This window comes from Miniopterus schreibersii, assembly GCF_964146895.1.
Source record: "Miniopterus schreibersii genome assembly, chromosome: 1".
Taxonomy (NCBI): Eukaryota; Metazoa; Chordata; class Mammalia; order Chiroptera; family Miniopteridae; genus Miniopterus; species Miniopterus schreibersii.
Window position 1 is genome coordinate 62,261,751 of NC_138101.1, and position 15,097 is coordinate 62,276,847.

The following is a 15,097-nucleotide window of genomic DNA, read 5'->3' on the forward strand; positions in this document are numbered from 1 at the left end:
AGTCAGGTTACATTTTCAGATAGCTTAGATATCAAATAAGATGTATGAAAACTGATATTCAAAGTGTTAGAAAAACTAGGCAACTATAAAAACTAGGCAACTATATAATTTTAAACATTTGGAAACTGTTAGATTCCTGATTTCTTAAGAGCTTTAGACTCATTTCCTCTCTTTTCTTTACCCACCTCTGTCCAAGAGCAGATAAATGAAATAAAACCCAAATTTATTCATTTTTCCCCCGGTATTTTCTTTTTCTTAACATTCCATTGTCTTTTCTAGTCATGTGTAGCCACTTACCCGCTTTCTCTCTAAACTCTGGGTTAACTCCTCAGAGAAAGTACATCACTTTCACTAAAGTCTGTCTCATCACCATGGTTTTCAGCTTTCCTCTGCCCAGATTCGGTGTGTTCCTTCTGACATCCAATGGCCCAGCCTGGTTCACTCTTCCTTTTGATTCCTGTTTCCTGTCTGTTAATGGTTTGACTTTGCTCCTTGCCTTTCTCTCTTCTGTTGTGTTCTTATAGTTATCGACCACACGGACGTTTCTGACTTTCTGTATTGCTCTGTCCACAATCTGTGTTTAACCAAAAAGTCTCTGGCCTTTGCTTCTGTTTTGGTCATTAAATTTCCAGTTACAGACCTGGCTCTTTCCTGATGGTGTCCTTTCTTAGAGTCTTCCCTTGCCATTACTCACTGGGCTCACTCCCGCTCTTTGTTCTTAAAAATTCCTTTTTTGGAGAAATGCTGGCAAAAGATTTAGTGGGGAAAAGAGGAGTTGAAAGTGAGGGTTTTCACAGATAAAGAAACTGTCTGGTTTTGGTAAATAAAACTACTTGAGACTTTGGATGACAATGATGCTGGTTGAAATTATTATCATTTCTTCCCCAACTTGGAAGACCAGATTCCTGATAATAACTGATAGTAGCAAAAGACATAATTGAGAAATATAAGAATTTACAAGGAAAAATTAACAGTAAAGGATTAGGCATCATAAATGAAAGCTTTTAGAGTATTAAATATTATATTTATTAACATGATAGCACAATAAATTAACATAATGGTGATATTTTATACATATCAGATGACAAAAACTTCAATTACTTTTCAATTATCAGCCCTTGCTTTACAGAAAATCTAAGGGCCTATTCTCTGAAGCCTACATATATTCCTCATAAAGTTATCTTTTTTGTTTATTTTTTTAAAAATTATCTTTATTGTTGAAAATATTATAGATGTCCCTTTTTCCCCCCCATTGCCCTCCTCCTTCCCCCTCCCCCCCCCAGGGAGGCCTTCACCACACTGTTTTCTGTGTCTATGGATTGTGCATATATGCGTATAAATTCTTTGGTTAATCTCTCCCCACCTATCCACCCAATTGTTCTCTTATTAAGTTGTTTTTTTAGATATTGGGAGATACTGTTATTTTTTCCTATTTCTTTCTTTCAAATATATCTTTATTGATTTCAGAGAGAGGAAGAGAGAAGGAGAGAAAGAGAGAGAAACATCACTGATGAGAGAGTCGTCATTGATCGGCTGCCTCCTGCACACCTCCCACTGGGGATCGAGCCCACAACCCAGGCATGTGCTCTGACTGGAAATTAACCGAGATCTCCTGGATCCTAGGTCGACGCTCGACCACTGAGCCATGCCCAGCCAGGCTGGGCATTTTTTCCCTATTTTTTGTGTCAAATACACAGTTCTTGTCCTAGCTGTGATCTTCATCATTGGGCATTTAAAGTGCCATTTTCAATAGTCCAGGGATTTAGTATGAAGTCAATTTTACTGTTTCTTGTTATGATTTTATTCTCTAAATTCAATAGTAGGCTTTCTACCTTAATTCTGTGATCACCCCCTCAAATAATAATCTCAGCTCTGTAGATTGAGTTCCTACCTTATTCCCCTTCTGCATGATTCTGGACCTTAATAACTTGCTTCAGCCTGTTATTTTCAAAATTTGCTCCTGCCTTCCTCTCTTCAGATACTTCCTGAGCCTTCTCTCTGCTGTCTCAAGTTCCACTGTGACTGCTTCTTTGACTGCTTAGATAGCCATATATCATCTTCATCAAGACTCTAAAACACCTTCCTTCCCCATTGTTATCTCTTGCCCTCTTCCTTCCCACCTATTGCTAAAGCACACACTAGGCCTTCAGGTTACCCTGCATTCAGCCTACAACCAGAGAGCACACCAGGCTCCACCTAGGGGGAACATAGGATTAAAAAATCAGCCACCTCAGTTTTTCAACATGCTTAGGATTCTCAGACAGGAGGTGAGTCTGGCTGTCACTATATTTCAGTGATGTGGTAGCGGGGATGAAACAGAGAGACAAATTCAACTTCTATTTGGGACAATCATTTGACAGAACATGGTGTTTGTTTCTGTGAAAAAGAGGGAGAGGGAGGGAGAGGGAGAAGTTGAGGATGACTCAGGTTTCTGGTTTGGGGAACTGGGTGGATGCTGGCTCACCAACTTTCATGTGGTCCATTGCAATGACTTCCTAATTAGTCTTGCCCTCTTTTAGCTTTGAATTCTCTTCCTAAGGCACATATTTTGTTGTGCATTTATGCATTGAAACCTTCCATAGCTCCATATTAACTGCAGGGTAAAGTTTAAATTTTTTGTTGCAGCTGACCTTCCCCTCAGTTGAATTCTAAACTTAGTGTTCCACACATTTCATCCCACTCTGACAAATTATCTACTGAGCATACACTTTCATATCTCTGTGCCTTTGAACATGGCATTTCTCTGTCTGGAATGTTTTTACAACTCTCACTGCCCAGAACAATCCTCATCATCTTTTAAGGTCTAGTTGAAGTGTCACCTGTAATATAGAAGTGGAGTCTCCACTATGCTTCAATATCACTATGTGTAGAACTTCACTATTGGTCTCCTGATATTGTATCACAGTTATTTGCTCACCTAGCCCCACTATTAAAAGGAAATATAATTCATGTAGTCAGTTCCTAATCTTTTTCTAAAACGGAGATTGTAGACAGTTTTTAGGCCCACTCATCAGGTACCATATTTTACTCATTGTTTCAAGTATATAATTAAATAACTAATTCAAATTTTTTAAAAATTAAGTAACATATAATTTAATGTGCTTAATGTAACAATAAAATTTTTAGTATTACTTTTGTCCTATTGTATCTTATTTTGGAAGTCATTTTTTGCTAAGGGTCATAGGAAGATTCCCCGGACACTTCAGAGAGAAGCCTCCATGCAGGAGAGGCAACTATTCTGTTTTGTGTGGCTGGATTCTGAGAAGTAATGGGATTAATTTGTATTTGCAGGCTGTGAAATAAAGAAGAATTGAAGCAAAAATTCCTTTTGAAGAAAGATAAGCAAAGAGTCAAGTAGAGAAATGAAGAGCAGAGCTTGCAGTTGAGATGAGAAAAATAGGAGCAAGACTTTAAAAGGGCAAACATGAATTTGTACTAGAAGAGATTTCCTGAAACTTCTGGCACAGGGAACCATTTGTTGAGTGTCTGTGACCCTGTTCACAGATGGAAGAGAATGGACTACCAAGTGATCTTGCAGGTCAGGACAACAGGTCAAAAACGGTACTTTTCTGGATCTTCTTGCAGGTATTTGGCTTTCATTTCTAGTGGCAAAGTCTGTTGTGACACTAACTGATTTTCAGTCAGTTTCACACGTGTATATGTATATTTAAAGAAGACAAGAGAGACAGACACAGTCACAGAGAGACACTGATTTATTGCAAGGAATTGGCTTATACAGTTATGGGAGCTGGTAAGTCTGAAATCTGTAGGGTAGGCGGGCAGTAGAAGCTCTCAAGCAAGAGTTGATGCTGTAGTCTTGAGGCAGATTTCTTTTCTGGGAAGCCTCAGTTCTTGCCTGAAAAGCCTGTCAACTGATTGGAGGAACCCCACAGACATTGTTGAAGGTAATTTCCTTTACTTCAAGTCAACTGATTATAGATATTTAACCACATCTATAGACCATCTTCCCAGAAACACACATATGAGTGTTTGATTAAACAACTGGGTGCTATAGCCTACCTAAGTTGGTACATAAAACTACTAGTCACTTCTTGGCACCCAATCACATCCCATCTAATCAATAAAATCTCCCGATAAAAAGAGTAACCAAGTCATACTCTTGAATAGCAGGAAACTATCTTTGTTACAATCAAAAGTACATTTTTCCCCAAAAGAGAATGGAAAGTCCTTGGGTGGGCTTTACAATATCTCTAACTTAGTTCTGTGATATAATGTTAACTACTATTAATAATCTTATGTTAAATAATAAGGGGATAAAGGAGGAGAGAAAACAGTCTAGTATGTATGTATGAATACTGGGTAGAATCTCTGATTCATATAAGTCTAATTTGGCAACCCAGTTCTTTGTGTGGGCTCAAATATTAATCTTGCTCTGTGACCATATGTCACTTTTAAAAAATTAAATAATTCTTAAAATTTTTACAATTACTGTTTACCTATAATATTACATTATTTTCAGCTGTACAACATGGTGATTAGACACTTATGTAACTTAAGAAGTAATCACCCTAATAAGTCTAATACCCATCTGACACCTAGCATAGTTATTACAATATTAACTATATTCCCTAAGCTATACTTTACATCTCCGCAACTGTTTTTATAACTAGCAATTTATCCCTTCACTCTTTTCACCTATGCCCCCAACACCCTCTCCCATCTAGTGACTATCAGTTTCTTCTCTGTATCTATGAGATTGTTTCTGATTTGCCAAACATGTTATTTCTTTCTCTCATTAATTATGTAAGCAAAGAAGACGTAAGACTCTTGTCAACATTTTCTTTCCAGAGTAGTTTGCATACCGTGTATCAAACAGGAAATTGAAGTCAATTAAAATGTGATGCAGTAAATAGTAAGTCAGTCTCTAGAATTTAAGCAGAGCCTAGCCTCATGAGATGTGAAAATAAAGTAGACAATAACAACAGAGATACAACAGTAAATAAAATAGATTTGATCTTGTGAAGTTCTACCAAAACTTTGAGGATAGAGCGCTTGTCAGAGATTATATAGAATAAGAAAAGTCATGTGAGTCTTGGAGGCAAATTAAATCTTGCCAGTATCACAACTATTGTTTGTTAAGTCTGCCTTCTATTGGTTATGTTAATTTTCCTTTGGTAATCTCTTGGAGTTTATAGAACTACTTAGGATATTCCAGAATGTTTCAGATGTGCCAAGTATAAGAGTTTATTCATGCTTAGACCAGAGATAAATAGAGAGCATGGCACACCATGAGACTCAGGGCAGCAATAATCACAGTGAGAATGTTCCCTATGTTCAGAAATGTCATGAAACTAAGTTACAGTATTAGTGAGCACACAGTGGACAAATTTGGATGAGAGCTCTTCCAGGAATGTTACCAGAAAAAATGAGTTCACTATGAAGAAAATGTGAGTTTTGAGACCAGTCTTTTTTTTTTTTTTTTAATTTTATTTTTGTTTAGAATATTACAGATGTCCCTTTTTCTCTCCAGTGACCCGTTCCACCCCATCCCATCTCCCTCCCCAGTCCCTCTCCCCACCATTGTCCGTGTCCTTGGGTTGTGCATATATGCATATATATTCTTTGGTTACTCTCTCCCTCTCCACCCACCCACCCTCCTCCATCCCTCTGAGATTCATCAGTCTGATCCATGCTTCCATGTCATTGAACCTATTCTGTTTATCAGTTTATTTTGTTCTTTAGATTCCACGCATAAGCGAGATCATGTGATGTTTGTCTTTCTCTGCCTGGATTATTTCACTTAGCATAATATCTTCCAGATCCATCCATACTGTCCCAAACCGTACGAGATCCTTCTTTACAGCTGCATAGTATTTCTTGATGTAAATGTCCCGCACCTTTTTTATCCACTCATTTACTGATGGGCACTTGGGCTGTTTCCAGATCTTAGCTATTGTAAACTGTGCTGCTATAAACATAGGGGTGCATATATTCTTTCTGATTAGTGTTTCAGGATTCTTAGGATACATTCCTAGGAGTGGAATCACTGGGTCAAAAGGCAGCTCCATTTCTAATTTTTTGAGGAACCTCCATACTGTTTCCCATAGTGGTTGCACGAGTCTGCATTCCCACCAGCAGTGCACCAGGGCTCCCCTTTCTCCACACCCTCGCCAGCACATGTTTGTTGATTTGTTGATGGAGCCATTCTGACAGGGGTGAAGTGATACCTCATTGTGGTTTTAATTTGCATCTCTCTGATGATCAGCGACGTTGAGCATTTTCTCATGTGTCTCTTGGCCATCTGTATGTCCTCTTTGGAGAAGTGTCTATTCAAGTCCTTTTCCCATTTCTTAATTGGGTTGTTTGTCTTCCTCTTGCTGAGTAATATGATTTCTTTGTAAATTAACCCCTTTGGAAATTAGCCCCTTATCAGATACATCCTTGGCAAATACGTTTTCCCAGACTGTGGAGTTCCTTTTTATTTTGAGGCTGTTTTCTTTTGCTGTGCAGAAGCTTTTTAGTTTGATGTAGTGCCATATGTTGATTTTTTCTTTTGTTTCTCTTGCCCTAGGAGATGTATCAGTGAAAATTCCACTACGTGGAATGTCTGTGACTTTACTGCCTTTGTTTTCTTCCAGGATTGTTATGGTTTCGTGACTTACATTTAAGTCTTTTATCCATTTTGAGTTTATTTTTGTGTATGGTGAAAGTTGGTGGTCAAGTTTCATTTTTTTGCATGTATCTGTCCAATTTTCCCAGCACCACTTATTGAAGAGACTGTCCTTATTCCATTGTATGCTCTTGCCTCCTTTGTCAAATATTAACTGACCATAGTGGTGTGGGTCTATTTCTGGGGTCTCTGTTCTGTTCCATTGATCTATAAGCCTGTTGTTGTACCAATCCCAGGCCGTTTTGATTACAGTGGCTTTGTAATACAGTTTGAAGTCCTGTAATGCGATCCCTCCCACTCCGTTCTTTTTTCTCAAGATGGCTGCAGCTATTTGGGGTCTTTTTTGGTTCTATATAAATTTTTGAAATGTTTGTTCTAGGTCTGTGAGAGACCAGTCTTTAAAGGTGTGTGATACTGAAGAGGAATAGACTGTTCAAAGGCCTTGAACCATCATGAATGTGAGAAAAGGCCACTTCATTGCCCATAAAATTTAATCTCCCTGTTAGACACATAACAGCCTAGATACCAAGATGTATTTTTCAATGTAGATCTGATCTTTATTTTTTAATTAATAATACATGGCAGCAATATCTGAGAGCTGATCCGTTATTTATATATCTCTTTCAGAGTCATTTATTTATAATATATTTAGAAAAATTTCTCTTATGTTATTTGAAGTTAGTTTTTAATAGAAAATATATGATGATGTTATTGTATACTCTGTGGAAGAAAATAGGTACAATGAAATTCACAATTCTCCCAGGTATGTGCATGCCTGCATATGGTTAACAGCAGGTAAGTGGTCCAGACTGACTTCATAGAAGCTTTTTCTTAACATTAAAGATTTTTATTTAAAGATAAAAGGCTGGACCATGTGTCAACTTAGATCTATAAATAAGAATTAAATTAAGAAAGAATAAAACATTTTTAGAAACTTATTTTCCTAACTTATTTGTGTACTTTCCAGTGAACACTAATATGATTACCCAAGCATTGTGCAATGTTGAAAATGTTTTTACAAGGCATTATATAAAAATACAATTCCAACTGTGTTCACTAGTACTTGAAATGTAAAATACCTCACCCGATTTTGTCAATACACAAAGAAAGACTCTGCCAGGCTCTTCAATAACATATAACTTTCTTTAAAACAATAATCATGTAGCATTATTATTAATCTATTTTCTTATTAAAACTTCTCAATAACATTAGAGAAGATAAATTAAATATGGAACAAACATAAAACTGAAAACTGGGGTAAACAGTAGGAAAATATACTGAGAGAGAGAAGAACTTAGCAAGTACCCATCTTTAAGTAACTGAAACTACCTCATTCATTCAACGACATTTACTTAACCCTACTATGGGCAAGTTACTGTTCTAGACACTCAGGCTAGATCCTTGAACCAAACACCAGTCCACACCTCTCAGGGCTTTCATTCTATGGTTGGAATTTTTTTGTTTTGTTAATCCTCACTGAAGAATATTTTTTTCCATTGATTTTTAGAGAGAGAGGGAGGGAGGATGGGAGGCGTAGAGAGAGAAAAACATCAATGTGAGAGAGACACATCGATTAGTTGCCTCCTTCATGTACCCCAACCCAGGAAGGGGATCAAACCTGCAACCCAGGTATGTGCCCTTAATCAGGAATCAAACCACCAACCCTTAGGTGCATGGGCTGACACTCTAACCACTGAGCACACTGGCCAGGGCAGTGGTTGGAATTTTTAAGAGTAACAATAAGAACAAAAAGAAATTTAAGCCTTGGCCCATTTTGCTCAGTGGTTAGAGCGTCGGCCCGCAGACTGGAGGGTCCCAGGTTTGATTCTGGCCCAGGGCACATACCTTGGTTGCAGGCTGGATCCTTGGCCCCAGTCGGGGCACGAGCAGGAGGCAACCAATCGCTGTGTCTCTCTCACATCAGTGTTTTTCTCTCTCTAGGTCTCTCTTCCACTTTCTCTGACAAGCAATGAAAAAAATATCTTCAAGTGAGGATTAAAAAAAAAAGAAATTCAAGAAATTTTAAGTTCTAATATTGGTAGTAGGAAAATGTTGAGTGTCTTTTGTAATCATTGTAATTACTTTTTAAAAGGTTATTGAACAAAGACTTTTAAGAAAGTGGGATAGTGAACATTTTACAGGCCTTGTAAAAAATTAAGAGAAAGCATTATTTTTATTGAGATATTTCTAATGAGTAAACTCTTATTACTACCTCTACAACACCAAGCATCAAATTCAAATGAAAACGTTCAGTTAGTTATGCAGACATTTCTTACAGATTTAAATCAAATACAAGAGCAATAGATTTCTTAATTATTGAGGGTCACAAAGGAGCATTTGGCAAATTACTGTTTGGGATATTTTTTAAAAGCCCTACATAACATTTAACAAAATAGAATTCCCCCCCCGAAATTAATTATTAATTAATTAATTAATTTATTTATTTATTTATTATTTTCCATATGATCAGAAAGACAATGAGTGGGCCCTCTAATGTTTCATAGGGAGAAAAGGTCCTTTTAAAAAATATAGTATGTTTAAAACTTGTGACATTTCTTTCTTTGAGAAAATCTTAACCCAAATCTAAATTAGGCATTCAAAATAATATTTACCCTTAATTATTGCTGTAATATGTGCTCAATTCAGAAAACCTGGAAAATACTGAGAAGAGTGAAGTGTAGAAAACTGAAAACTTTCAATGGCCTCCATGAGAACTGTGAGGAGTTTTGGCTTGTGTCCCTTTTTTTCTATCACACTTTTTGTCCTATAGCATATAGAACTTCCTATCATGTCATATAGTATATGTAATTTCAATCCATATTCCTATGCAGTAAATATTCATCTGTTTGTGATACTTAAAATTTTCCATAAGTTTAAAAATTTTCCATAAGTTTAAAAACATATTGTAGATACTTCTGTTATTTTCTAAGGGCAAATTCCTGAAATTGGGAGGTGTGGATGAATGGCTTGCTCACTGTAAAGGTCGTGTGTGTGCACATGCCATAGGATTTTCCAATGTTGTTCTCTGGAAAGTCAGCCAGTGCTTTACCCTTCTCCCCCTTAGGTCTATGAACTGCCATAGTCTTTCTAAACCTTCATAACTTAGATCAAGGTCTTTCCTACTCAATTCATCCAACATTATCTTGCCTTCCCTCTCACAGAGGAAATGAAGACATTAGAAAAATTCCCCCAATTTTACTTGGAATCTGCAAAGTTATTAATAATTTGCCCATGACTTTTACTTTTCTTCTTGCTCAGTTTTCTGTATTCCTTCTGTGTGTGATCTTCTCTTATCTTCTGAATCCTATCATCTTAGTACCATATCTGAGGTCACGAACCAACATTTATCACGGAATTTGTTCATTTTGTCGACCTGATTATATTTCTGGCAAAAAGTTTTTTCATAATGTTTTATTGCTATGTAAATATTGATAGATATTCCTTTTTAAAATGAAAATAAGCTAATCATTTAAAAAAGTATATATTTCTTTTAAAATGGTATTCCATTTTTTAATCTCTGAAATTGGTCATTTGTGTTCTCTAATTTTTTTCATCTCTTATGCTAGGAATTTATCAATTTTACTAGTTTTTTTTTTTTTTAAAGAACTAACATTTGGCTTAAGAAGTTTTTCTTTAAAAATTTTGCTTTTTGCCTTAATTTATTTTTGCTTTTTAAAAATAAATTTTTCTAATTTTCTAATTTCTTCAAATTACTTTTGTGATTCTTCTTTAATCCATACATTGATAGATTTCCAAAACATTTAGGGGGTTTGCTCTACTTACTACTTATCCTTCATTTTTAGCTTACATCCCCTGTTGTCACAGAAAATTCTCTGAATTATGTAAATACATTGATTGTTTGAAAATTTGTTTTATGGCTAGCAAATGTTCTGTTTTGGTAAATGGTCAATGTGTATTTGAAAACTGTGTTCTGCAGCTCTTTGGTTTATATTGAATTTAAGTAAATTAGGTCAAACTTATGTTTCTGTTAATTGTGTTTTTCAAAAATTTTCTACTTTTGAATTTTCGCTTCCTCTTTGATCAGTAACAAGAGAATGTGCTCAAATCTCTCCTGTTTGTAGATTTGACTATCCTTTGAGTTTTGCCCATTTTGCTTTATATATTTTAAGCCAGAAGATTATATGCAAACAAATTTAAGGTTGTTATGCCTTCTTGCTCGATTCCCAGTAGGGGGCGGTGCAGGAAGCAGCCAATCAGTGACCCTCTCTCATCATTGATGTTTCTATCTCTCTCTCTCCCTTCCTCTCTCTGAAATCAATAAAGATGTATTTTTTTTTTTAATTTAAAAAAAGATTACATGGTACACAAAGACTAAAATATCTACTCTAAGATCCTTTACACTGTTTGCTGACCCCTGCTCTGAACTCCAATATGATCCCTGAATTGTTACATTGTCTTAAATTACTATTACCATGGACAAGGCAAGGTTATCAGAAGCCTTGGTTGATATTATGTTCCTTGGATTGCAATGGAATAGCTAAGGTATTTTTCATGGCTCCTTCTCTTTGGCAGACTCTGAACTCTTGAACTTGGAGACCACAAAAATTCATGCTTAATTTTTTGCCACTTAGCAGCCACTTTTTGTTTTGTTTCTGAACTAACACTCTGTATTTACAGCTTAGGAATTTGCAAATGTATCTAGAAAACTTGTGCTATGTCTGCTAGATTCATTTTCTGTGAGTTGCTTTTTTTGTAATTTTAGCCATTAATCCTAGAGGTCTTGATAATTTTGAATTTTGAATTGTTTCCCAAGCCTAGAGAGACCGCTGCAAGCTTGAACCTACTTCTTGCTGTTCTACACCTATACTTTATGGTAAAAGTCAGCAATTCCTTAAAGGGGTGTATGGCATCTAGTATAGAGCTTATCACTTCTCATGAGGATCTGGTTCCTTGTATCCAGTTTGTGCTCTTCTCAAATGTCTTGATAAAACAGCTTTGAAACTATTTATTTACATTTGCATTTCTTTGACTTAAATTTTTTTTTTTTTTTTTTCAATTACAGCTAACATAAAATATACATTAGTTTCAGGTGTACAACCCAATGTTTGGACATTATATAACTTACTAAATTATCATCATGATAAATCTCATACCTATTTGACACCATATTACAATATTACTGACTGTAGTTCCTATGCTGCAATTTATGTCCCCGTGACTATTATGTAACTACCAATTTGACTTATTAATCCCTTCACATTTTTTACCCATCTCCCCAAACACCCTCCCATCTGGCAATAGTTAAAATGTTCTCTGTATCTATGAGTCTGTTTCTGTTCTGTTTGTTCATTTACTTTGTTTTATAGATTCAATTGTTAATGGATATGTATTTATTGCCATTTTATTATTCATATTTTTTTATCTTTTTTCTTTTTCTTCTTAAAGAAGACCCTTCAACATTTCATGTAATATTGGTTTGATGGTGATGGACTTCTTTAGATTTTCTTGCCTGGGAAGCTGTTTATCTGTCCTTTGATTCTGAATGATAGCTTTGCTGGGTAAAGTAATCTTGGTTGTAGGTCCTTGCATTTCATCACTTTGAATATTTTTTGCCAATTCCTTATGGTCTGCAAAGTTTCTATTGAGAAACAGTTTTATGGGAGCTCCCTTGTAGGTAATTAGCTGTTTTCTCTTGGTGCTTTAATGATTCTCTTTCAGTCTTTAACTTTTGTCATTTCAATTATGATATGTCTTGGTGTGGGCCTCTTTGGGTTCATCTTGTTTGGGACTCTGTGTTTCCTGGACTTATATCTCTATTTCCTTCAACAGGTTAGAGAAGATTTCTGTCATTTTTTTACACAGGTTTTTAATTCCTTGCTCTCTATGTTCCCCTTCTGTAACTCCCATGATGTGAATGTTGGTACTCTTAAAGTTGTCCCAGAGACTCCTTATACTACCCTCAGTTTTTTGGATTCTTTTTTCTTTTTGCTGTTCTGATTGGGTGTTTTTTGTTTTCTTATCTTCCAAATCTCTGATTTGATCCTCTGGTTCATCTACTCCACTGTTGATTTCCTGTAATGTATTCTTCATTTCTAACTTTTTTTTTTTAATGTTTTATATCTCCATTTTTATGCTTCCTATTTCTTGAAGTTCTCACTAAGTACACCTACTCTTCCCCTAAGTTCATTGAGCATCCTTATAAGAAGTGTTTTGAACTCCACATCTACTAAATGGTTTATCCATTTTGTTTAAATCTTCATCTAGAGCTTTGCTCTGTTTTGTCATTTGGGACATGTTTCTTTGTCTCCCTGTTTTTGTTTTTATGTATTAGGTAAAGCTGATACATCTCCCAGGTTTTGTAGAGTGGCCTATGTAGTAGGCGTCCTGTAAGGTCTAGTATCATAGCCTCCCCAGTCACCCAAGCTGAGCATTCCAGGTGTGTGCTCCATATGGACTGTGTATACCATCCTATTGTAGTTGAGCCTTGATTGCTGTTGGTATGTCAATGGGAGGGATTTACCTACAGGCCTATTGGCTGAAAGGAATGGCTATGACCATCAGCCACTGTGGAGGATCAGCTGTGCAGGGGCCATCCCCAAGAAACAGAACTTACTTCAGTGGAGCTCTGGTGCCTGCTGAGCTTATCTCTTGAGTGTGTCACTTGTGGAGGTGGTTGAGTGGCTCTTCAGGGTGGCCTGAAGCTATCCACCAGGTCTGCAGGCTCTGGGGACTTCAGGGAGGTGCAGGTCAAGGTCAGCTGCCACATTTGTAGCTATAATTATAATGTGTGGGGGAGTGCGAGGACTTAGTCTGATACCAGCTACTGCAACAAAGCCGGAAGTGAAATTCCTACTTCAGTAAATTTTACTTTAGTTTTAAACTTCATCACTTCTATTTTTGAGATTTATTTTATTGTTCTTTTTCTTGCTCATAAACTTGAAAGCTGTCTGCATCTACGTGTACTCTTTCTTGTATATTTTTTTGGCTATGCATTTTATTCTGAGCTTCACTTTAGCTATATTACATAAGATTTGGTTTCTGCTTTGTGACTGCCCTCATCCCCAACCTTCCTGAATGTTTTGGAATTTCCCCTTATATTTCTTCTTCTTTTTTAATATGGATTACTTCACAGATTTGCACATTGTCCCTGTGCAGGGGCCATGCTAATCTTCTCTGCATCATTCCAGTTTTAGTATATGTGCTGTCAAAGTGAGCACCCCTTCATAGCTCTTATTAACCAAGAGTATGTAAGAGAGAATTGTATTATTTTACAATTTCTAGATGTTAGTGTATGTTTTTTTAAATTTCTGGTTATGTTACTAATTTCTAATTTTATTGCATACTTTGTAATGAGAGTATTATTTACATTTTGGAGCTTATTGATGCTTTTTCTCGGTCTAAGGTATGAAATTTAATGAGTATTTTGTGTTGCTTGAAGATAGTGTATTCTCTGTTTTCAGGTTATTGAGTCCATCCCTTCTGATGCCTGCTGTTGTCTCTCCGTCTGTCTCTGTGTGTCTTGTGTCTCATTGACTGTTTTCTGGCCTGAGTTCAAAGTTGTTATGATTTCTACTTTGATTTTGTTTGTACTTGTACTTTACCCAATATTTTATTTTTCACCTATCCAAATCATATTTGTCTCATTCTGTCTCTCACATATAGCTCACAATCTTAATTTTTATTGTGTTCCAATATTTTACCTTAAATAAAGTTAGGTCACTTACTTTTAATGATATTTTAAGGAGATTTGAGCTTAAATTTGTCCTATTATTTTATGCTATGCCTTATGTTTGCATAACTTTGCTATTAAAAAGCTTTCACTCTGGCCTAGCCAGCATAGCTCAGCAGTTGGACATAGACCTATGATCCAGGAAATCGAGGTTCAATTCCCTGTCAGGGCACATGCCAGGGTTTCAGGCTCAATCCCCAGTAGGGGGTGTGTAGGAGGCAGCCAATTAATGGCTCTTTCATCATTGATGTTTCTCTCTCTCTCTCTCCCTCTCCCTTCCTCTCTCTGAAATCAATAAAGACATATTTAAAAAAATCTTTCACTCCATAGTCAATTTACATTGCTTCTTCTGAAAATTGGTAAAAAATGTATATCTATAAGTTTTATATTGCTATTTTACTCTATTAAGATTGCATTACCCCTGATTATTAACAATGGTAAAATTTCCATGCCCTCCCCTCTCAACCCTCTCCCAATATGACAAATTCAGTTTACTGTATTATTTTTGGTTTTGGTTACCTTTGCACCATTATAGTTACATTTTAAAAATAAACACTAAGTGATGTTATCTGACTTCCATCAGGAAATAATTACAAGTACATACACACACACACACACACACACACACTTCCACCGTGTAGGGACAGTCCTGCTGCCCTGACCATTTCTGCTTTGCACTTGTCATGTACATATATGCCAACAGCAACCACATGTAACTCCTTATGTAAGAAATTTTTCTGATCTGTTGGCAAAGGCTGGCTGCCAGAAGTGCTGGA

The 15,097-nt window shown here is 36.3% G+C and overlaps 1 protein-coding gene across 1 annotated transcript in view; it reads left to right on the top strand.

The window, feature by feature from the left end:
• Positions 1–3,571: 3,571 nt before the first annotated feature.
• BANK1 (B cell scaffold protein with ankyrin repeats 1) overlaps positions 3,572–15,097 on the top strand; it is a 306,359-nt gene continuing 294,833 nt past the window's right edge. Inside the window, exon 1 of the mRNA XM_081154901.1 lies at positions 3,572–3,585. The gene's annotated coding sequence lies outside the window, so the exon portion shown is untranslated. The remainder of the gene's footprint in view (positions 3,586–15,097) is intronic.